Source organism: Pan troglodytes, chromosome 8, assembly GCF_028858775.2.
Source record: "Pan troglodytes isolate AG18354 chromosome 8, NHGRI_mPanTro3-v2.0_pri, whole genome shotgun sequence".
Classification (NCBI taxonomy): domain Eukaryota; kingdom Metazoa; phylum Chordata; class Mammalia; order Primates; family Hominidae; genus Pan; species Pan troglodytes.
This window is the reverse complement of record NC_072406.2, coordinates 38,129,889-38,153,165: the sequence shown is the minus strand read 5'-3', so window position 1 is coordinate 38,153,165 and position 23,277 is coordinate 38,129,889. Positions and strand designations below refer to the sequence as shown.

Sequence of the window (23,277 nt, the reverse complement as noted above, 5' to 3'; positions counted from 1 at the left end):
TTGAGGTTTTGGGACTCGGACTGGTTTCCTTGCTTCTCAGCTTACAGACAGCCTATTGTGGGACTTCACCTTGTGATCGTGTGAGTCAATTCTCCTTAACAAACTCCCCTTCATATATACAACTATCCTACTAGTCCTGTCACTGTAGAGAACCCTGATCAATACAGACCTGATAGTTGCTTAAATTACAAAAATATCCAATAAAACATTCTGCAATAATGAATATGTTCTCCATCAGCATTGTCCGTTGTGGTAGCCACCGGTCACATGCGGCCACTGAGCATTTCAAAGTGGCTAGTGAGACTGAGGGAGGGAATTTTTAATCATATATACTTTTAATTAAATTCAAATTAAATTGTATTGGGCAGCACAAGTTACAGCTATAGCAACTTTAGGCAAACGAAGGAGGTTCTGCCAACAGTTAGTCCTTCCAGGCCTTAAACTGGAGACTAAAGTCTTAGACTGTAGATCTACTTTAAACCACCTTTTCTGACAGATAGAAAAGCAAAGCTCTGAAGAGGTGTCTTTTCTAGATTAACACAGCTGGCTACTACAGATCCTTCATAAGGGCTTGAGTGTTTTGATGGCAGCGGCCTTGCAACCGGGACTGTTTCGCAGGCAGCTGAAGATGTGTCACACGCATTTAGAGAAATTGTCAAGGACAGAGATAAATGCTCTGGAGTCATCCCGTGGATGGAGTGATGGTTGCAGCCGTGAACGTAGATACAACCTAGGAAGAGAAGAGCGTGGGGCTCTGTATCAAGCCTTAAGAGATACTCACACCTACATAGAAGGAAAATAAAACAAATCAGACCAGGCGCGGTGGCTCACGTCTGTAATCCCAACACTTTGGGAGGCTGAGGTGGGTGGATTGCTTGAGGTCAGGAGTTCAAGACCAGCCTGGCCAACATGGTGAAACCCTGTCTCTACTAAAAATACAAAAATTAGCTGGGCGTGGTGGGTGCCTGTAATCCCAGCTACTTGGGAAGCTGAGGCAGGAGAATTGCTTGAACCCGGGAGGCAGAGGTTGCAGGGAACTGAAATCATGCCTGCACTCCAGCCTGGGTGACAGAGCAAGACTCCGTCTCAAAAAACAAAAAAGAATAAAATAAGTAAAATAGAGAAAATTATTTTTAAAAATCAGAAAAGGAACAAGCTTTGCCTCTGTCAAATGTATACCAATAATCAGATAGCTCCAGAGTTGCCGCCACCTCACACTTTTAAAATTCATCTCTGAGTGAAAGGCACAATGATAAAAAGTGGGAGCCCTTGCTGGCTTCATGTTCCATCTTTACCATCTATTAGCTGGGTGGCCAGAGTGAAGCACACAACCTCTCTATGCTTTCCTTATGTCAACAAGACATCTACACCCCCATGTTTATTGCAGTAGTAGTCACAACAGCCAAGATATAGAATCAACCCAGGTGTCCAACAACAAATGATACAATAAAGGAAATGTGGTGTATTTCCACAATGGAATACTACTCGGCCATAAAAAAGAATGAGGTCCTGTCAGTTGCTACAGTATGGATAAAACTGGAGGACATTATGTTAAATGAAATAAGGCAGGAGCAGAAAGTTAAATACTGCATGTACTCACTCATAGTGGAAGCTAAAAAAAGTTGATCTCATAGAAGTAAGAAAAGAATACCAGAGGCGTGGAAGGGTAGGGGAAAGAAAGGGATAGGGAGAGATTTATCAAAGGATACAAGATTACCACTAGAAAGGAGGAATAAGTTCTAGTGTTCTATTCCATTGTAGGATGACTATGGTTAACAGTAAAATATTATGCAGTTTCAAATAGCTAGAAGGAGGCTGTTGAATGCTCACAACACAAAGAATTACTATGTACCCCATCAATATGTACAATTATTATTTGTCAATTTAAAATGTTTTAAGATTTTTTTAAATGGAGGTAATGACAAGTCCTACTTCAGAAAACTGTTAAGATTGAGGTAACAAATAAAATGCCAGCAAAACCCTGGCGTATCATATACATTCTTTATTTTTTCTTTTCATTTCTTTTTCTTTCTTTCTTTTCGTTTTTGTTTTTGTTTTCTGTCATTGTTAAAATAGAGATGAGGTCTCCCTATACTGTCCAGGCTGGTCTTGAACTCCTGACTTCAAGCAAGCTTTCTGTCTCAATCTCCCAAAGTGCTGAGATTACAGGCATGAGCCGCCACACCCAGCTACAGTCTTTAAACTTTATTTAAAACATAGAAGTTACCATGTCCTTAATCTCATTCGTCTACCCGTGTCCCTGATCGGGAATAATAGCATTGCCCTTCACCTAGTCAATATTTTGAGAACCCTGAGTCCATCTTTGATTCCTTCTTCTTCTTCATTCCCCATATACAGTAATTCACTGAGTGTTATTGATTCTAGCTCCACACTGTGTTTTAAATACGGTCACTTCTCCCCGTGACCTCTGCTGCTGCTCTCACTCAACTTCCCAGCACTGTCACCTGGACCACGGTCACGATGGACTTTCCACCAAAAGCGTCACCACTACCAATGTGTTTGTTACACTCACCCATTCTCAACACCATCTCCAGGGTGGTATGCATAAGCCACAGGTCATTTTGCATCCATCCCCCTCTGGCAGTTTCTTTTTACAGACAGGATTAAGTGGAGACCCCTCAATATGGCATTCAAAGCCCTTCACAACCTGGCCCCAACCTATCTCTCCATTTGGAGTCTGTTTTTATATTTCACCTTTTACTTTGAACCAATAATACCTAAATAGGAATCAAGACATTTAAAAATTTCATATGAACAATTGTCTTATGACTGCATGTGGACCTGATAGATGGAAGCAGACTTTCTATTTGCCTCTATAGGGGAAAATGCTCAATTCTTTATTAAACCTTCCAGAGAGAGGCCGGTGCAGTGGCTCATGCCTGTAATCCCAGCACTTTGGGAGGGCAAGGAGGGTGGATCACCTAAGGTCAGGAGTTTGAGACCAGCCTGGCCAACATGGTGAAACCCCGTCTCTACTAAAAATACAAAAATTAGCTGGGCATGGTGGCACATGCCTGTAATCCCAGCTACTCGGGAGGCTGAGGCAGGAGAATCTCTTTAACCCAGGAGGCGGAGGTTGCAGTGAGCCAGGATCACACCACTACACTCCAGCCTGGGTGACAGAACAAGATTTTGTCTCAAAAAAAAAAAAGAATTCAGACAGATTCCTCATGAGTACTTCCTATAAGTAGGGGGATCCCAAGACAGGTGTAAATCCCTTATTTACACCTGTTGATCCTGTATAATTTTTAAGAGTTCCTCCATGTGGAGATAAAAGTGATTCCATCTTTTTTTTTTTTTTTTTTTTTTGAGGCAGAGTTTTACTCTGTTGCCACGTTGAGTTCGGTGGCACTATCTCAGCTCATTGCAACCTCCTCCTCCTGGTTTCAAGCTATTCTCCTGCCTTAGCCTCCCAAGTAGCTGGGATTACAGGTGCACACCACCATGCCCAGCTAATTTTTGTATTTTTAGTAGAAACAGGGTTTCACCATGTTGGTCAGGCTGGTCTCAAACTCCCAACCTCAGGTGATCCACCCACCTCGGCCTCCCAAAGTGCTGGGATTACAGGCATGAGCCACCGCACCCAGCCGTTGACTCCATCTTAGAGGCTAATCTCCCATGTTGACTTCTGATTATTTCCCGGCTGCATGAACGCCTCCTGATTCATCCTTTATTTACTATCCCTATTGTAAGAACAAATCTACCTTAATGTTATCACACAAATTATAAGTTATGGCACACAGTATAGCATTCTTGCCTGTACTGAAGAGTTGCTTTGCCTTGTCTTGCTGGAGCACAGATACCCTTTCCCTAGAGATATAAGCCCTGGATCTGGGGAATAACAGTGCAGAGGGCCACCTGTCCTGTGGTCACCCAAGACCACACTTGTGTCTGTCAGTTCCCCAATAAAACACCTTTAAGAACACACTGGACTGATGTGCCTCCTTCTTTGGTTTCTCAGCTCCTTTGGCATTTAGGAGTTGCTTTGTATATATGGTCTTTTCATGGAACACCCCATTTTTCATTCTCAAAAGTGTTCTGCTTTGGGCAATATGTTACATAGTTGCCTAGAACTCCCCCTTGCCAAAATAAGTCAATCTGAAGACGTGAAGGACAGTCCCAGAATGATCGTTCCTATTCTTCCCACCCAGTTGGCTCTGGAAGTCACTCTCCTTTTCTGTCAGCATCTCCTACTTCCTTTTGGAACCCCTTCAGGGCTGCTTAGTCCTTGCTGAAACATCTTTTAAGGTATTGCCTCATATTTTCTCAACTCCTTTATTAAAAAATGCTTCACAGCCCTGTTCACTGAACCTAGCTGATTAGACAAACATAATAGCTAAGAATTGGCTAGATATGCCACTTCCCACAGAGCATGCATGAATTTTAAAAGGACCTTAAGAGCCCTGACCAAAGGAATGACTAATGGAGGGATTTTAGGAGAGCTGTGTAGGTGTCAGCAGTCGTTAAAGTGATGCATCAGAGGCCAGGGATGGCGTGAGGAACCAGGGATGACGTGAGCCATTGCTCACACTCTGACCGACAGGAGCAGAATGAGGGAGAGAGAGAGATGGAGCTGGGGGACGCTAGGGGAAGCACATAATTAATGGATGACCCTGGAGACTACGAGCAATGTGAAAATTAAAGAAAAGAAAGATTCAGAAAAATTGCAGCTAGGAACTCTCTGGGTATGTATTTGGAAAGTAAACATGAGAAGAAAATTGTCAAGAGAGGTAGAGAATATGCAGGCTACTACAAAGAACCAGCAGTATTCCAGCCAAGCCAAGCCAGGCAGGCACAGGGTAGGGTGCATGGGATGGGACAGCAAGGGGCCTGGCTGTGTGGGGCTCCCACGCTCCCCATCTCTGCTCGGGACTGAAAGATGTTTCAGAGTCTGGGTTGAACAGGAGAACCTTAGGGGGGCAATGGAACGACATCCAGGAAACAATTACATAAGGATGGGATCACTTCCTTCAAAGGGGCAGGAGAATCTCATGTATCATTAAGAGAGCAAAACAAAGCATTTTTGCATTTGTATTAGTGAAGACTTAAAATCATAAAGAAAAAATACAAGGCTTGTGGGGAAGGAGTAAATAGGTAATCATATACAAATGTAAGATTACAAATAGGGACAAGATTAGGCAATATGTATCAAAAGCTTACAAAAGTTTATATAAAGAAAGCAATCAAAAATATGCAAAAATCAGCAGGACGTGGTGGATCATGCCTATAATCTCAGCACTTTGGGAGGCCGAGGCATATCACTTGAGGTAAGGAGTTTGAGACCAGCCTGGCCAACATGGCGTAACCCTGTCTCTACTAAATATACAAAAAAAAAAAAAAAAAATTAGTCAGGCATAGTTGTGCATGTCTGTAGTCCCAGTTACTCAGGAGGCTGAAGCAAGAGTCCCAGTTACTTGGGAGGCTGAACCCAGGAGGCAGAGGGTGCAATGAGCCGAGATTGCACCACTGCACTCCAGCCTGAGCAACAGAATGAGACTCTGTCTCAAAAAAAAAAACATGCAAAATAGTTTTATATAAAGATATTTATTGAGGTGTTACTTATAATCATGAAAAAATTAGAAAAAAATAAATATGCAATATTAAAGGATTTATTAAATAAATTAGGCATATAATAAAATACGGTATTAAAGGTTATAAGAAATATAAGCATGAAGAATATTCATATTATATTTAAATCTAAAAAAATTTATAGAACAGTATTACATATGGATTTCAATTTTTGTCATATTATATATGCATAATAAAAAGTGAGAAAGGGCTGGGCAAGATGGCTCATGCCTGTAATCCCAGCACTTTGGGAGGCTGAAATGGGAGGATCACTTGAGGCCAGGAACTCAAGAGCAGCCTGGGCAACAAAGCAAGACCTCCATCTCTATGAAAATAAAATAAAATAAAAAATTAGCCATGGTGGCATGTGCCTGTAGTCCTGGCTACTTGGGAGGCTGAGGTGGCAGGATTGCTTGAGCCCAAGATTTCAAGGCTGCAGTGAGCTATGATCACACCACTACACTCCAGGCTGGGTGACAAAGCCATACCCTGTCTCAAAAACAAACAAACAAACAACAACAACAACAAACAGTGAGATGGCTTTATATATAGTGTGTGTGTGTGTGTATATATATAAAATACACAATGTGCGATTACACATACCTATATGTACATAGATAGCTATATATATATATAAGATATATATGTTATACATATCTTTTATATATATCTTTTATATATATATAAAATATGTTATATATATCTCTTTTATATATATCTTTTATATATATAAAAAATATATATATATATATATATATATATATGATCTTTGTTTTGCTTTAAACTGAACTCACCACTATGGCCAAGGTTCTGATATAGATCTTTATTTGCCAAAGTCCCTGTTGGTCCAGGACTTGGCACATGCTATTCCTCTGCCTAGCTACCTAGACTGCTCTCCCACCCATCTCATCCTCCACCCCTGGTGTATTCATCTGTTCTCTTGCTGCTAATAAAGATATTCCTGAGACTGGGTAATTTATAAAGGAAAGAAGTTTAATGGACTCACAGTTCCACATGGCTGGGGAGGCCTCACAATCATGGCAAAAGGTGAAAGAGGAGCAAAGTCACATCTTACATGGTGGCAGGCAAGAGAGCATGTGCAGGGGAGCTCCCCTTTATAAAATCATCAAATTTTTAAAGACTTATTCACTATCATGAGAACAGCACAGGAAAACCTGCACCCATGATTCAATTACCTCCCACCGGGTCCCTCCCATGACACATGGGGATTATGGGAGCTACAATTCAAGATGAGATTTGAATGGGGACACAGCCAAACCATATCACCTGGTAAAGCTCTAATCATTTTTCAGAAGACAGTTGAAGGATACCTTCTTCATGGAAGTCTTCCCTGATATCTGGCCCTGACCTGATTCCTCCATTATGTGCTGTCTCAGACTAGCTTCCTATTTCTTCAGAACCCCTCAGTTTGCAGTAATTCACATGTTCATTAGCATAATTATTTTTTCAATGTCTGTCATTCCCACTTGAAAGTAAACTATACCAGAGCCCAGACCATAGTTGTTTTGTTCACTATTGTATCCTCGTGCCTAACCAGTGCCTGGCACATATTTTTTTGTTCAATAAATATTTGTTGAAAGGATCCATTAATATTTGAATATTCATATTTGAATGAATGAATGAACATCAAGGTTCATCCTAATTTGATAATCTGGAAATTTTCCATGTAAAATAGTGCTTAAAACTGGTAGAAACCAATATGAATCCTCCAGGCTTGTTGTGGTTTGGAGTCAAATAACCTTCATCACCCAAGAGTATAGATACCAAACATGCTGCATATATTTATCCACCATCTGTGAATATAGTGTAGAGGTTAAGATCACAGTTTCTAGAGTCAGTGGCCTGGTCAAATATTTACTGTGTGACCATTGACCAGTTAATGAGCAGCTCTGTTTCCCCATCAGATAATAGGACTTTTAATAGTACATATCTCAAGAGGTTGTTGGGAGAATCAAGTTAATACAAATAAATCACAAAGCTTGGCACATGGCCACAGTGTATGGGATCAATAAATGTTAATTATTGTTATTATTACTATTAATTTTTGTGTATAGAATCCTTGGTACTGTAGGATATGTAGGATGCAATGATAAATCAGGCAAGATATTGCCCTTCAAGAGCTTGTTAAGTAGGTGAATGCGTAAGTGTGATGGTTAATTTTATATATCAACTTGACTGGGCCACAAATTAAACATTCCTTCTGGATGTGTCTGTGAAAGTGTTTCCAGATGAGATCCACGTTAATCCCAGCACTTTGAGAGGTCGAGGTGAAAGGATAACTTGAGCCCAAGAGTTCAAGACCAGCCTAGACAAGATATTAAGATCTCCATCTCAGAAATAGGAACACTTTTACACTGTTGGCGGGACTGTAAACTAGTTCAACCATTGTGGAAGACAGTGTGGCGATTCCTCAGGGATCTAGAACTAGAAATACCATTTGACCCAGTCATCCCATTACTGGGTATATACCCAAACGAATATAAATCATGCTGCTATAAAGACACATGCACACGTATGTTTATTGCGGCACTACTCACAACAGCAAAGACTTGGAACCAACCCAAATGTCCAATGAGGATAGACTGGATTAAGAAAATGTGGCACATACACACCATGGAATACTCTGCAGCCATAAAAAAGGATGAGTTCATGTCCTCTGTAGGGACATGGATGAAGTTGGGAACCATCGTTCTCAGCAAACTATCACAAGGACAAAAAGCCAAACACTGCATGTTCTCACTCATAGTTGGGAATTGAACAATGAGAACACTTGGACACAGGAAGGGGAACATCACACACCGGGGCCTGTTGTGGGGTGCGGGGAGGGATAGCATTAGGAGATATCCCATCCCTAATGTAATGATGAGTTAATGGGTGCAGCACACCAACATGGCACATGTATACATATGTAACAAACCTGCACGTTGTGCACATGTACCCTAGAACTTAGAGTATAATAAAATATATATATATGTATATATAAAGATCTCCATCTCAACGAAAAATGATTTTAAAAAAATCAGCTGGATGTGGTGGCTCACAACTGTAGTCTCAGCTACTTGGGAGGCTGAAGAGGGAGGATCACCGGAGCCTGAGAGGTTGAGGTTGCAGTGAGCCATGGTCATGTCACTGCACTGCAGCCTCGACGATAGAGCAAGATCTTGTCTAAAAAAAGCAAAATAAAACATTTAAATCCATGGGCTTAATAATGTACATCACCCTCCCTAATATGGGTGGGCACTATCCAATCTTTGAAGGCTTGAATGGAAGAAAAAGTGGAAGAAGGAGGAATTTGCCTCCTTTCCCCTGCTTTTTTTTCTGTCTCACTGTTGGAGCTGAAATGTTTCATCCCATCTTCTATTGCCCTTAGACTGAAATACACACCATCGATTCTCCTGGTTCTCAGGCCTTTTGACTTGAACCGATTGCACAGTTGGCTTTCCTGGGTCTACAGCTTGTGGATGGTAGATCATGGGACTTCACGGCCTCCATAATTATATAAGCCAGTTCCTCATAAGAAATATATATGTGTGTGTGTGTCTATATATATATAGATAGATACACACACAGATTAAATATATATATATATAGTACAGATGAAACAAGAGTGCTAGGAGAATTCAGAGGAGGGAGTAAAGTCCATCCAGGGTTGAATCTTCTGTGGGCATCAGATCAAAGACAAGCTCCCTCAAGGCTGCAGTGAACCATGATCACGCCACTGCACTCTAGCCTGGGCAACAGAGTAAGAATTTGTCTCATTAAATAAATAAATAAATAACTCCAGTATGGTTTAAACAGCAAGATATATCTTGTTTACATTTCAATCACCTCAAACAGATGCTCTTAAAAAAATTAGACAAATTCCCCACCAACCCGGTTAACCACTCTAGCTCATTTGTGCTGTAGCCACAGCAAGAGGAAGCCACAGCTCTGTGCACATTTTGGAAGGATTCCCACAAAGTAGAGACAATCTCCATGCAGGTTCTCCTGAAAGCTGGCCAAGGAACGTAAACATCAGACTCTGGACAATCCTATTCCCTATACCCGTAGTATTCTACTGTTCAGCCTGATAGAAATGAAGGACCACTCTTTATCTCATTTGGGAGCAGCAATTATCTGCCAGAATAAGATCACACCAGAGAACATGATTATTACCTAATAAAACATCTTTCCCAATGCAACATTTATCATGACTGAGTAATTTTATGAACCGCTTAGAGAAGTGTCACTTCCTTCACCCCAGTAGGAGTCTGTGTATACATTTTCTCTTTCAGTATAGTAATTATCAACAATCATCAAAAGGCCATTGTCATAGAATATTGTTTATAGACAGATTAGCCCCATCAGGCCTTTCTCTGAAATATCCACCATCACCGTCATCATCCTCACCTCCACCTCCCCCCAACATCTTTCTTCCCCCATTGTGGAAAGGCCTGTTAATTCAGGCCTTCAAAAAGTTTACCACACTTCAGTTCTCAGAGTAGATCAACAAAGCAGCATGTGTCAAATGGCGGACAGAAAGGAAAGTCGATCAAATCCAAACACAGCACCATTTAGACTTTAATATGCTTATCCATAGTATCTCAAACAAGCATAAAGGAAAATAAGCAGTCTTTGCGATCCATAACTTTCCTGGCTGATAGACTTAAACCACCTTAAATGGGAGACTCGGGTTGCTTTTCTACAGTTCTGAGATTAAATAGAATGCATGTATTTAAACAAATAAAATAAAATTGAGAATTCTTGCCTAAGGCCTTTCATGAACTAACTTCCATGCATTAAATGAACTCATTCTTGTATGCAGTCATTCATTTATCAAAATTGTATTGAGGACTTGCTTGTGCTGGTTAGTGTTTAAAGGCAGGGGATACAGCAGAGATCCAGGCAGACACATTTCCTCACTTATAGAAAGGGAGATGGACCAGAAACAAGCAAACAAATACACACGGCACTTGCAGACTTTCTAAGTGTTATCAAGAAATAAGTGGGATGGAATAAGAATAACCTGAAAAGGGAGGTAAGGGGAATAGAAGGGGAAGCTAGAAAAGAGAGAGTAGCCAGTTAAGGCCTCTATAAGAACATGATGTTTCAGCATGAACCATGGAGAGTGACCTACACAGAGGGAACAAATACAGAGGTTCAGATACGGACAAAAGCTTAACGTGTTAATAATACAGAAAGGGGACTCTAACAATGTCATGCGGTAGTGTGAGGAGGTTGGAGTACTGAGATAAAGTTGTAAGATATGCTAGATTGTGTTTGGATTTTATTTTTAAAAGTATTGAAACACCACATACAAAAGTTATCTCAAAATGGGTCAAAGACCTAAACGTAGCAAACAAAACTATAAAACTCTTAGAAGAAAACACTGGGGTAAAGCTTCATGACATTGGATTTGGCAGTGGTTTCTTGGCTATGACACCAAAAGCACTGGCACCAGAAGAAAAAGTAGATAAATTGAACTTCATCAAAATTTGAAGGTTTTATGCAACAACCATACACTATCAACAGAGTAAAAACGCAACCCACAGAATAGGAGAAAATATTTGTGAATCATATATCTGATAAGCAGCTAATATCCACAATATGGAAAGAACTCCTAAAACTCAACAAGAAAAAAAGTCCAATTCGTAAATAGGCAAAGGACTTGAATAAATATTTCCCCAAAGAAGATATACAAATGGCCAATAAGCACAAGGAAAGGTCCTCAACATCACTAATCACTATGGAAATGCAAATGAAGACCACAATGAGATATCACTTCATCCATTAGCATGGCTACTATTTCAAAACAAACAGAAAATAACAAGTGTTGGTGAGCATGTGGAGAAATCGGAGCCCTTGTGCCACTGATGGGCAGGAATAAAAAAGTGGTACAGCCACTGTGGACAAACGTATGGTGGTTCTTCAAAAAATTAAACATGGGCTTGATCTAGCATTTCACTTCCTGGTAGGCACCAGAAAGAACTGAAAGCAAGGGCTCAAACAGATACTTGTACACCAGTGTTCTAGCAGCGTTACTCACCACAGCCAAGGGGTGGAAACAACCCAAATGTCCATCAACAGATAAATGGATAAACAAAATATGGTATACATGTACAATGGAAAATTACTCAACCTTAAAAAGAATGAAATTTTGACACATGCTACCACATGGATGAACCTAGAAACATTATGCTAAGTGTAACAAAGCAAATACAAAAGGACAACAGTATAATCTACTTATTTTAGTTACCTAGAATAGGCAAATTTATAGAGACAGAAAGTAGAATGGTGGCTGCCAGGGGCTATGGAAAGGGGAAAATTAGAAGTTGTTTATTGGGTATAGAGTTTCAGTTTGCTATGACAAGAAAGTTCTGGAGATGGATGGTGTTAATGGTTGCACAAAAACATGAATGTCCTTAATGCCACTGAATTACACACTTAAAAATTCGATATTTTAAGCAAGGCATGGTGGCACAAGTCTGTAGTCCCAGCTATTTAGGAGGCTGAGGTAGGAGGATTGCTTGAGTGCATGGGTTCAAATCCAGCCTTGGGCAACATAGCAAGACCCTGTCTCAAAAAAATGTGTTATTAAAAATGGTAAATGTTATCTTATATATATTTTGGCACAATAAAAAAGTTATTGGAAGGTATTGAAAAGTTTTAAGCAGGGAATTTTCATAATTTGGCTTACCTTTTTAAAGATCATTTATGAAGATCATTTATTTGTTTTATGAAGAATAGATATTTTTCACAGGTGGGGAAACAAGATAGAAACAGAAGAACAAGCTGTTCCATGTGAGAAACAAAGGGTTAGTGACAGTGCAGAGTGCATATGGAGTCAAGTGGCCAGATTTGAGATTTTGGAGGTAGAGCTACAAAGCTAGAGGATGGACCCGATGTGGGGTATAAGTAAAAGAATGAAACAAGAATGACACTCAGGTTCTTTGCTGGAGCAATTGAGTGGCACCATTAAAAAGACAGGAGAGGACTGGGCGTGGTGGCTCACACCTGTAACCCCAGCACTTTGGGAGGCCAGGCAGGTGGATCACGAGGTCAGGAGACCGAGACCATCCTGACTAACACAGTGAAACTCTGTCTCTACTAAAAATACAAAAATTAGCCAGGCATGGTGGCGGGTGCCTGTAATCCCAGCTACTCAGGAGGCTGAGGCGGGAGAATCGCTTGAATCTGGGAGGCACAGGTTGCAGTGAGGCAAGATCACACCACTGCACTCCAGCCTGGGCGACAGAGCAAGACTCTGCCTCAAAAAAAAAAAAAAAAAAAAAGAAAAGAAAGAAAAAATAAAAAGACAGGAGACTCCAGCCAGGTGTGTTTGCTATTCCTTCTGCCTGGATGTTCTTCTCACAAATCTTGGACTCTTTTTTTTAAGATAGGGTCTTGCTCTGTCACCAAGGCTGGAGTGCAGTGGCGTGATCTCGGCTCACTGCAACCTCCGTCTCTCTGTTTCAGCAGTTCTCCTGCTTCAGCCTCCCGAGTAGCTGGGACTACAAGCACACACCACCACAACCAGCTAATTTTTGTAGAGATGGAATTTCGCCATGTTGGCCAGGCTGGTCTTGAACTCCTGGGCTCAAGTGATCCACCCCCACTTGGCCTTCCAAAGTGCTGGGATTACAGGTGTGAGCCATGGTGCCGGGTCCTTCTTACAAATCTTAATATGGATTTCTCTCTATTATTTAAGTCCTTGCTTAAACACTGCTGCTTCAAAACAGCCTTCCTTGACTACCCTAATCACTCCCCACTATACTCCCAATCCCTCTCTAGTCCCCAAACCCCACACATTCTCCCCATAGCACATCATCAAAAGGATACCCTGGTTGTTTGTTTTACATGATTATTTGTGTTTACTCTCCCCACTAGAATATACAAAGGAAGGGACTTTGTCTTCTTCACCTATGCATCCACAGGGCAATAAACATCTGTTTCTTGAATGAATAAATGAGTGCAGTTGGAGGGAGGTCTAAGAATTTGCTGGTAGAAATACAAAGGAGGCCCACTCTTTCCTTGGTCATTTTTCACCCCAAGTTATTGGCTGAGAATTTGTTTGTTTGGGGGTTTTTCTAATTGTAAATTAACAATTTATAACTGTACATATTTATGGAGAACAAAATGATGTTATGATTCACAAATGCCATATGGAAGAATTAAATCAAGCTAATTAACATATCTATCACCTCAAATACTTATCGCGTTTTGTGGTGAGAACATTTGAAATTTACTGTCTTAACAATTTTGAAATGTACAATACACTATTGTTAACTATATTTACCACTCGGTGCAATAGATCTCAGAAAACACCCTTATTCCTCCTGTCTAGCTGAGATTTTGTACCCATCACCTTCCCACTCCCCCTACAGCCTCCAAAATCACCATTCTACAGCACAGAATTAGTTTGTAAGAGAGGTACATTAAGAGAGAGGAAAGTGAAAGTATAAAAAAGGATTTTGAAGAATGGAAAACTAGAATTGTGTGAAATTAAGTCACCACTTGAGTTTTGTGGTTCCAAATTCAAAGTGAATTTATTCAACAAATATTTGAGTGCCTGCTCTGGGTCAGACCCTGTGCTCTGCTGGTGATTTAACAAGAGAGAAGTCTACCCAAGGGATTTGACTTTATATCACCAAACTTGACTGTGTCATGGGGAGTGTCCTTTCTCCCCAACACCTAGAAAATATGCCAACAGCAGCAACAGGAGTCGAGTTTACATGAGTTCAACTCTCATTTTCAAATTACCTATAAGATGCAAAACATGTATTCAGGACTCTAGGATTACAGTATTCTATAATTATACCATATAATACATGCCACTTTCCTCATGGATATTATACTACAAACTACTTAGGGAAGCCCAATATCTAGATAAGCCAATCTGCATGACCTCCAACTTGAGTCCTTGAACACCAGGGTAAGTTGAGCTAAGACTATTGGGTAAAATCCATCTGTGGATATTCATCGAACTAGTCTTTTGACTTCCTTTTAGCAAGAGTTTTATTTTCTATTTGAAATTGCCCTTCCCCAGGCTCTGATTAGGACTGCACAGGAGAGGAGCCCGTGCAGAGGATATGGCCTCTATAGGAAGCACGTTGTAAGAAATAGAAAACTCAACATAAACTGCATGCACAATTAAAAAGTCCAGAGATGGCCGGGTGCGGTGGCTCACGCCTGTAATCCCAACACTTCAGGAGGCTGAGGTGGGTGGATCACGAGGTCAGGAGATGGAGACCATCCTGGCTAACACGGTGAAATCCCGTCTCTACTATAAATACAAAAAAATTAGCTGGGTATGGTGGCGGGCGCCTGTAGTCCCAGCTACTCGGGAGGCTGAGGCTGGAGAATGGCGTGAACCCGGGAGGTGGAGCTTGCAGTGATCAGAGATCGCTCCACTGCACTCCAGCCTGAGCGACAGAGCGAGACTCTGTCTCAAAATAAAAAAAAAGAAAAAAGAAAAAAAAAACAGTCCAGAGATGCCATACTTTCTAAAAGCTGTTAAAAAGAAAAACAATAATTTAAAAAATCCAGAGATAGAGTAAAAATCAAATGCTATTTGATCAGGAATCAGGACTCCAGCACAATCTTGGCAGTTATCTCCATTCCTCTGTGACATTTCTTACCTATGTCACCCTCAAGGGTGTGTTACCTTCATCCTCAAGCTAGACATCTTTGAGACAAGACGGATATACGTGGAGGCATCAGTCCCAGGCCTCCTATCTCCACCTCGTTCCATTTAGGAGGACAAGAAACTCCACATGGTTCCATTTAGGAGGACAAGAAACTTTTATTTCTCTCACCATCAATTCTTACACTTTAATTGGCCAAAGTTAGCTCTCATATCCTCTTGGAACTAACCGGTGAGACCAGGACACTGTAAGGGGCTGACTCTCATCGGTTTAGAACTAGGAAGGGATTCTCTAAGACGGTCACCATGGAAACATGGATGGGATTCTGCTGGTTGGTTTAAGACATTGAGGACCCACCCCTCCCCACTTTCGGCTGAGGGTAGAGGTGTCAGGAGTCAATCTTACCCATAAATATTGGGGTTAGGAAGCAGGAAGGGGAAGATTTTGCCAGAAAGGAAAGTAACAACATACACCACAGAAAAGGTCTGAAAGGGGCTGTGAAATAGGCAATTTTATAGACCTCTCTTCGGACTTTTCAGTTTCCTCTGACACTGGAAAGCTTCAGACTCATTCACTAAAGTAAGGCAATAATGTGGTGAGAGACTTCTGGGGAAATGAATCAGTGCCTGTAAAGCATTTTGTAAGAATGACCTACTAAACAGTAAGAGTGTAATCACTGGAATGCTTCATACCCGCACTAACTCTGCAGCCTGCCTGAGCTCAGGATGACTCTGCTACTGTTACTCTGGCAGCCGTCCTCCTCGCCAAGATTTGTTATGATGGGACCAGCTGACCCTAGAGGGTTCTTCAGCTCCTCATTCTTCTCTACGACACTTATTATCCATTTCATAGCCCCCTCAACATCAAAAGAAAGGAAATGGGAGGAAGCTGAGCAGTCATGGAATCTGGCCACCTCCTTGAGGCCCCTTCTTAGCACAAATCTAAACACCTTTGCAGGAATGGGGTAGACCCCCTTCCATTGGTTCAGTATCTCTCATCACTCCTTTCTCGGAAGGGAGCAAGTTCATACCTACCTGCCTATCAGCTGCCTGCTTCTTATCATGGAGATGTCAGGGAGGACACTTGATATGGATCAGACCACTGGTTTGGATGTCAACCCAACTGAGTTCTACACGGGGCCATTCTGCAGTGTCTACTGTGTGACCTTAGTCCTCATCTTTCTGAGTGTCAGTTCCTTCTCTGCAAAATTGGTTAATATTGCCCTCTCATGTCTTAAGGTTTTAGGTTTCTATGAGCCAAGAGAAACTTCCCCAGTAGAAAAGTCTCAATCTTAGTTCAAAATTTAAAAGACATTCTGTCTTAGTTGAGTGCCCTCCAGGAAACAGACCCTGAGATGGAGATTTGTATGAGGAAGTTTGTGGGAAGTGCTGTTAGAATCAACACTCATGCAGAAGGGAGAGAAACAGGATTGGGAAAGGGAGGAGTTAAATTGCAGTGCAATCTTAATGAAGGCCTCAGTCATCATCACACAGAGGGCAGGAGAGCTGGGATGGCCGTTCAGAGTCCCACTTGAGGCAAGGAGCCTGTGTTTTATTCCCATCGCCCATCATCAAGTCCCCAGATGCAGCTTCCTCCAGTGGCAGGGACCTGACCCTGGGTGAAGAGGTTTTCTTCAACTATTGACAATTGCTCGGGAAGGACTCAGTGGTGAACTTTCAATAGCCAACACCCCCATAAATCAGGACATATGAATGTCTCTATCCTGAGGGGGGATTTTGGGATCTGGGTGTTGGACCACAGCACCCACTGCATGTTCTGCCCCTAAATCCTCTGGGTAGGGGGACCGAGGCAACCAGAGCCGTGTCTCTTCCCTTCCCAGTTTCTGTCCCCATATCACAACACAAGGTATCCATTTTTTCCTCTGGGGACTTACTGAAGGAAAAACTATCCCTAGAGTCCTCCTCACTTAGCTTTCCTCCGATGGTGTGAGTGAGCGTAAGTCAATTCTGCAAACAGTCCTCAGAGGAAAGCCAGGCTCCTTGGCGTTGCAGAGGATGTTACTTTGACCCCAGTGAGCTAATGCACTCCCTTTTAAAGGGCATTTTAATTTATCTGCCAGAAAAAGGAATTTGATGCATTGAATGTTATCTTTATGAACAGCTCTATCCTGAAATATCTTAATAACAGTTAATAACACCTAGTGAGATATTATTAGCATTTCCTTAATTTATACCCGTGGGAGCTAGAGACCAGCAACCTTTTTCTGATGGGGTCCTATGTTTGAAAAACTCTAGTGAGAAAGAAACAGTCTTTACAAATGGAAATAACCTGGCTGGCTTAAACATTTATTTTCTTTTACCTACTGTTTTCCTCTGACTTAATTAATTATCTTAGAGTATGCTTTTCTTGTATTCCTGTCCTTTGGTTTTGAGCAAAAGGTACATCTTAAAAATATCTAATCAATAAGGAAGATGCAACCCCATTATGCTTCACTACCTTTAATAGAATCTATTTTAAACTTGGACTTCCTGGAACTAAGATATCCAATGGCTTATCAGAAACAATCAGACATTTCAAATAAAGTATATTTACAGGTCCACAGCTGCCTCTTTGGATGCAAATTTATACACAGCCATCCTAGGAACTCTGTTAAAGCTAGCCCACCTGAGATGACATCCTCACTGAAATAGAATCATCCTATCGTAGTTATTCAGGAAGAAGCAAATAGAGACAGAGCCTCAAAAATAATTGTGGCTAGAATCCATCAGGGGTTTAGGAGAATCCAACTTTCCAAATATAACTCCATGATAGAAGACATTTTCCTGGTTGAAAAAATGCTCACTCTTATTAATCAATTGTAAAAATTTTACTGAAAGTTCATTTTATGCCCAATAATGCTGGCATAAAAATATTTTCTGAAATTTACAGTCTCACTGGGGAGAACAGACTAGCACATGAAATAATTAAAGCACAATTAAATCTGAAGTCCTGGAAGTTTAGTGGTAGTTCAGGGAGGGGAGGGCTCCACCACTGCAGGCTGATGTAGATATGAAAGCTTTCACAAGGGGTTAGGAGCAAAGCCTTTGAAAGTCCCAGTTGAACTGCAGAAATATTTTCTGGGAGGGGCAGTGTTTTATGTGCTCATTACTTTTTAATGTCTTATCTATAAATTATTGATTAGACTGCTGAACACTGAGCTGTACTTGAAAGCAATAGTCAGGTGAGTGTGAAGAAGGAGGACTCGGGGAAGGTCTGAGAGCTGGTGGCACCACTTGCGGGAGGGTAGGCCTGGGTAAGAGTCCCAGTGTCTGCAAGAGGGTATTGACAGTCAAGGTGGATAAAGAGACATAAGGAAGAAAAGAGGCAACCAGGAGAGGAAGTTTCCCCAAAACAATTTGTCCCTGCTCTAAATTTCAGGGCCACGCTTGCTGACCCACTGCGTTAGTCTGTTTTGTGTTGCTAAAGTAATACCTGAAGCTGGGCAATTTATAAAGAAAAAAAGGTTTATGTGGCTCACGGTGCTGATGGTTGGAAAGTTCAAGATTGGGCATCTGCATCTAGTGAGGGTGGGCCTCAGGCTGCTTCCACTCATGGTAGAAGGTGGAGGGGAGCTGCAAGTGGTACAGAGATCAGATAGCAAGGGGGAAGGTTCCAGGCTCTTTTAAACAATCAGCTCCGGCAAGAAGTAATAGAGTGAGAACTCACTCACCCCCACAGGAAAGGCATTAACCTATCCATGACCAGCTCCATCATCCAAACACCTCCCACCAGGTTCCACCTCCAACCTTGGGGACTGAATTTCAAGATGAGGTGTGCAGGAGACAAACATTGAAACCATTGCACCCACCATTGAGAATTAAAAGAGGGGGAAGTATGTTGGCCCCTCTGGTCATTTCAAATAACCCCTTGTCCTGGGGCACAGTCACTATCTGCAGGGGTTCTTTTATGTTCCCATCCCTTTTTGCTCATTCTCAGCCTTTAAAGGGAGGGGTAGGGAGAGATTTAAAGGATACCAAATTATCGCTAGATAGAAGGAATAAATGCTAGTACTTTATAGCACTGCAGGATGACTACAGTTAACCATAATATATTACATAGTTTCTGGCCAGGCACAGTGGTTCACGCCTGTCATTCCAGCACTTCGGGAGGCCGAGGCAGGCAGATCACCTGAGGTCAGGAGTTTGAGACTGGCCTGGCCAACATGGTGAAAGCCTGTCTCTACTAAAAATACAAAAATTAGCTGGGTGTGGTAGCACATGCCTGTAATCCCAGCTACTTGCGAGGCTGAGGCAGAAGAATTGTTGAACCCAGGAGACAGAGGTTGCAGTGAGCTGAGATTGCACCACTGCACTCCAGCCTGGGTGACAGAGGGAGACTCCATCTCAAAAAATCACAATAATAATAATAATTATTATTATATATAACATAGTTTCAAATAGCTAAAAAGAGTATACACAATGTTCGCAATACAAAGAAACAATAAATGTTTCCGATGATGGATATGTTAATTATCCTGATCACTGTACATTCTCTATAATTGAAACAACACTATGTACCCCATGAATATGTACAATTATTATTTGTCAATTGAAAAATAGGACCAGGCATGGTGGCTTACTCCTGTAATCCCAGCACTTTGGGAGGCCAAGGCAGGCAAATCATTTGAGGTCAGGAATTGAAGACGAGCCTGGACAACATGATGAAACCTCATCTCTACTAAAAATACAAAAACTAGCCAGGTGTGGTGGTGCATACCTGTAATCCCAGCTATTCGGGAGGCTGAGGCAGGAGAATTGCTTGAACCCAGGAGGTGGAGGTTACGGTAAGCTGAGATTGTGCCACTGCACTCCAGCCTGGGCAACAGAGGGAGACTCCATCTCTAAATAAATAAATAAAGCACTAGAGTACATGTGGGAAAGGCCTGAGCCACAGCAGCAGCAAACTCACTGAAGAATTCAGAGGGGAATCCTGTTAAGAGCACATAGTAGGCAATCGATAATAATAATAACCATTAATTGGGCAGGAACTGTCTGCCTGGGCCTGCTGTATGCATTTCTGTTCAGTACCTCATTTAATCTTCAAAATCCTCCACTGAGACTGGTACTGTCCCATTGTACAGATGAGAAAAGTGATGCTCCTGGAAGGTTATAGAGCCTGCCTTAGGGAAGTATCTGAATGAGCCGCATAATTCATCCACTGAAGGACTACCTCAATGAATACATCAATTACAAATGTCCCATAGGAATAAAAATTACCAAAATTATCAAGGTCTGTTAAGTGCCTAGAGTATTGACAAAGAACTTTCATATACATTACCTCTCTCTTACCACAATTTGGCAAGGAAGACATTTACTTCCTCCTTCTAATTCTCCTTCCCAGAAAGATGTGACTCTCCCATGATCTCTCAGTTTGTAAAAGCAGATTGAGGCTGGGCACACTGGCAGGGAATGGTCCTAGCTACACAGGAGGCTGAGGTGAGAGGACCGTTTGAGCCCAGGAGTTTGAGGCTGCAGTGAGCCTGCGGTGAGTTGCACCAGCCCAAGTGATGTAGCAAGGCTTCCTCTCTAAGAAATAAAAAAAAAATGATAAAAGAAAATAAATGACTGAAACAAGATTCAAACCCAGATGTTCCAACACCAAAGCCCCCTGTTTCCACCAAAGGCTCCAAGTCCAGGAATAGGAAGACACTATGAGGGTTGAAGGGAAAAGACACCCTCACATGGATGAACACAGTATGACTTACAGGATTGTTGGACATTCCCGTGATGATTACTCTTTTGATTTCCTTGTATCCCATTATCTTGCATACAAAACCCTCCTTTTTCCAAAATGGAATTTTTTTTTTTTTTTTTTTTGGTTGGGGGTAACTTTGATGGATGGAAGGGAAGGTGAACACAGTCAAAGACAGCATCTTACCCTAAAACTAGTCTTGGGCAGGAAGAAAGACTTGATCACAGTGATCTCAAGGATTAAGAGAGGTGACACCAGCAGAACGTCTGGGGTTTGGGAAAAAGAAGAAAAGGGGTCTAGGGAAACAAGAACAGACTTGAAAGGCGGCATTGGGGCTTGGCTGGTGAGAAACCTGCCTGGTCCGTGCCACTGGGGATGTTACCATGGCAGTGGGAACAAGGGCCCAGCCTCCAGCAGGAACCCAACAAAGCCAACCCTCTCTTGGAAAGACAGTGTGGAAATCATTATGATAATGCAGTTCCTTGCCAGCTTTGCCATTGGGAACACCAGGCAGATCCCCTGAGCCAGACTTTCTCTGAATGGAAGAGCTAGAGGAGTTGCTGCCATGACAACGCAGTTCCCCTGCCCATTTATACCATCCGTGAGCTGGGGGAGATCCCTGGAGGAAGTGGATCCCCACCTCCTTCACCAGGGCAGGGAAATCGCCAAGGACACACAGATGGAGAGGAGCCTTAGGGAATGTTCCCTCCAGCCTGAATGGCTGCTGGAGTTGCCATGGCAACCGGATTCCTTGCCCACCAAACCATGAAGGAAGGAGATCAGCTTCAGCTGCAGGAGCCCGCCTGTGCTGGCACAGCTCCCGGGGGCCCCCAATCTGGCAAGTTCTAGCAAGGGTGCACCTTAGGTGAGAGGCATCCCTGGGAGTGCAGCCGTTTCCTGTGGTGCCTGGAGGGACTGACTCTTAGATCCTTCCGTGAAAGGACATGCCAAGGCCGTCCAGGAGAACAAAAGACACGCCTAAGGAAGATGCATGGATGGTTGCTGTCAATCTCAACAGTGGTTTTGTCATTGGGAAGCCTTTGAATTGTATGTGTCATCCTGAGCTTTATTTTTGTCTCTGTTTTTTGTTTGTTTTGTTTGTCTTTTTGAGACAGGGTCTCACTCTGGCACCCAGGCTAGAGTGCAGTGCTGTGATCATAGATCACTGCAGCCTTGAACTCCTGGCCTCAAGCAATCCTCCTGCCTCAGCCTCCCAAGTAGCTGGGACTACAGGCACGCACCACAAAGCCTAGCTAATTATTTGTTTATTTATGTATTTATTTATTTATACAGATGAGGTTTTGCTATGTTGCCAAGGCTGATCTCAAACTCCTGGGTTCAAGCCATCCTCCCGCCTTGGCCTCCCAAAGTGCTGGGATTACAGGCATGAGCCACCAAGAAGGCCCTGTCTCTGTTCTTGGGTTCTCTTGGGTAAATCCTTTAACTAATACTAATGTATCTAATATTCAAATAGGTGGGTTTTGTCTCTTGAGGGCAAAAGAAATAGAAAGGGGAGGTGGGAGTCTCTGTGGGAGAAAACTTCTAGTAAGTTAATTTTTAAAAAATTTACATTCAGGAGGTACAGGTGCAAGTTTGTTATATGGATATATTGCATAATGGTGAAGTTGGGGCTTCTAGTGTACCCATCACCCAAATAGTAAACATTGTACCCAGTAGGTCACTTTTCAACACTTACCCTTTTCCTACTGTTACAGAAAAGGGGTCCTGATCCAGACCCCGGGAGAGGGTTCTTAGATCTCACACAAGAAAGAATTCAGGGCGAGTCACTAAAGTGAAAGCAAGTTTATTAAGAAAGTAGAGAAATAAAAGAATGGCTACTCCATAGACAGAGCAGCCCCAAGGGTTGCTGGTTGCCCATTGTTATGGTTATTTCTTAATGATGTGCTAAATAAAGGGCGGATTATTCATGCCTCCCCTTTTTAGACCATATAGGGTAACTTCCTGACATTGCCTATAACATTCATAAACTGTTATGGCATATAGCAGTGAGGACGACCAGAGGTCACTCTTGTCACCATCTTGGTTTTGGTGGGTCTTGGCCAGCTTCTTTACTGCAAACTGTTTTATTAGCGAGGTCTTTGTGTCCTATATTTTGTGCCAACTTCCTATCTCATCCTGTGACTTAGAATGCCTTAACCATCTGGGAATGCAGCCCAGTAGGTCTCAGCCTCATTTTACCCAGCTCCTATTCAAGATGGAGTTGCACTGGTTCACACACCTCTTACATTTCCCCCCTCCCTTTTATAAAAGAACCCTTAATCCTAAGGGTTGCAGAGGAACAAAGATTCATCTTCTGTAACTTCTTCAGGCTGAATAGGGGTGATGATCTATT

At 42.1% G+C, this 23,277-nt stretch overlaps 1 long non-coding RNA gene across 1 annotated transcript in view; it reads right to left on the bottom strand.

Annotated features, from left to right (window-relative positions):
- Positions 1 to 23,277, bottom strand: part of LOC104008129 (uncharacterized) — a 47,942-nt gene that overhangs the window by 14,043 nt on the left and 10,622 nt on the right. The window contains exons 4-6 of the long non-coding RNA XR_682584.3: positions 22,621 to 22,711; positions 21,111 to 21,190; positions 20,511 to 20,758 (exon numbers count right to left, since the gene is read on the bottom strand). This is a non-coding gene — a long non-coding RNA (uncharacterized LOC104008129). The remainder of the gene's footprint in view (positions 1 to 20,510; positions 20,759 to 21,110; positions 21,191 to 22,620; positions 22,712 to 23,277) is intronic.